The sequence below is a fragment of the Octodon degus genome, unplaced genomic scaffold, assembly GCF_000260255.1.
Source record: "Octodon degus isolate 3935 unplaced genomic scaffold, OctDeg1.0 scaffold00147, whole genome shotgun sequence".
NCBI classification, from domain to species: domain Eukaryota; kingdom Metazoa; phylum Chordata; class Mammalia; order Rodentia; family Octodontidae; genus Octodon; species Octodon degus.
This window is the reverse complement of record NW_004524723.1, coordinates 3,568,060-3,569,952: the sequence shown is the minus strand read 5'-3', so window position 1 is coordinate 3,569,952 and position 1,893 is coordinate 3,568,060. Positions and strand designations below refer to the sequence as shown.

The window sequence follows — 1,893 nt, the reverse complement described above, 5'->3', positions numbered from 1 at the left end:
CATGATGTGATTGAAAACTGGTTAATAATATGGTCAATGTTTAAAATTTTTTAAAAATTTATTATAGTGGGAGGCACATTGCCTTTGATTCCCCTCGGAATATTTCTCTCAACTGCAAATACACTTATGCCATCATTCTTACTATTTTCTGAAGCATTTCTGAAAGTCCTTTTTCATGCGTATGTTCATTTGGACCGTAGTGACTACTCTAATGTCCTGAATTGATTCAAAACACTTAACCTTCAATGGTCATTTTGGCTTTGGAAAAAAGTCAGAAGTCACACCATCTGGTGAATAAAGTGGATAAAGACATACGTTAATTTTTTGTTGTTTTTGAGACAGGGTCTCACTGTGCAGTTCAGGCTGACCTAGACTCAGTGTGTATCCCAGGCTAGCCTTGAACTCCAGCAGTTCTCCTGCCTCAGCCTCCTGTGGGTTGAGATTACACACATCATGTTGTAATGTTTTTCAGTGGGCCTGCTTTTCAAATTTGATGATATTCCACACTACTATTCATACCTTTTAAGAGAGTATTTCTAGAACTGCTTCAGAAAGTAGCAAGAGCAATTAGGATAAGTGTGTTTAAAGCAAAGGGAAGTATTTTGAGAGTGATTAATGGCAATGCATCTTACACTGTAATAAAATTTTTTAAATTTAAACATTCACTGTATATTTTGATCACACCTTGTGTTTTGTAATTTCAGACTACTTATGCCATACTTGGGATATTGTTTGAAAGAAAAAAATACATTCAATATATTTCACATTTCTGCACCTTCATTTTCACTTTTAGATAAATCTGTGAATGATTTGATGAAGAATATATAAATTTATTTCTTTTATACTCTTACCCAAGGACATGCTTGTGGCTAAAGTGAGTTGATAATGTGCAAAGGATAGTTGTCAACAATTCATTTCCTTATGGTCCATATTAAAATAAACATTTTGTATATGGTTAATTCTATAAACAGTTGCATGTTCATAAGATCTACGATGGTCTTTTATTCTTAATCTAATATATTTTAGATATTTTAATTTTTTCCCTCTTGGGGAATACATTTAGTATAGAATAGAAGAATACTTCATGACATTTTCATATAAGATTATATAACTTTTTATACATAAACATGATATTTGTTGTAGAAAATTCTTTAAACTAAACATTTTAATCTAGGACTTCAATTTAATTTGTTCCTTGAATCTATTTTTATGTGGCCCTTAAAAATATATCCAAAAAATCCATTGCTAATATAGCAATAAAAATACTTTGGGGCACCTTCCGGGAACCCCAAGAACCAGTCCTAGCCCAGGTCCCATGAGTGTGTGCGAGAGCTTCCGGCTACCCTGCACCAGCAGGACCGAGTACTCATCCCAGCCCAGGCACAGCATGGGTGAGACCCTCTTCCACCCCCTTGGAACGCCCCCCACCACTCCACAGCACCTCCCACACCCCACCCGCCGAGTAGGAATTTCTGCTGCGAACTGGGAACCCCCATACCGAGTCCTAGCCCAGGCCCAGTGAGTGTGTGGGAGAGCTGCCTCTCCCCCCTACTCCACCTTGTCCCCTCCAGTCTCAGCTCAGGCCTGGCATACGTGCCTGGGGTGTAACACTGCAGCTGCAATCCCTGCAGAGAGTGTAGAGAATAGAACCTCCCAGCTAGTCCAGGAGGAGAACATCTTGCCACAGGGGCACAACAGGTTCTACCTTAAGGGCAGCAGTAGGAAGGAGCTGAGCACAGCAGCCAGACCCAAGCCAGGCACATCTGGATAAATCCAAACTTTGTAGATCTTCACATGAATTTCAGTATGTGCTAAGGTTATAAATACAAAGATCTACAACAAAGGTCAGAAGACAGTGCTACACAAAATGATGAGAAGGAACAAAATGCAACC

At 39.1% G+C, this 1,893-nt stretch overlaps 1 protein-coding gene across 11 annotated transcripts in view; it reads left to right on the top strand.

The window, feature by feature from the left end:
• Kalrn (kalirin RhoGEF kinase) overlaps positions 1–1,893 on the top strand; it is a 733,834-nt gene that overhangs the window by 359,901 nt on the left and 372,040 nt on the right. The window lies entirely within an intron of this gene.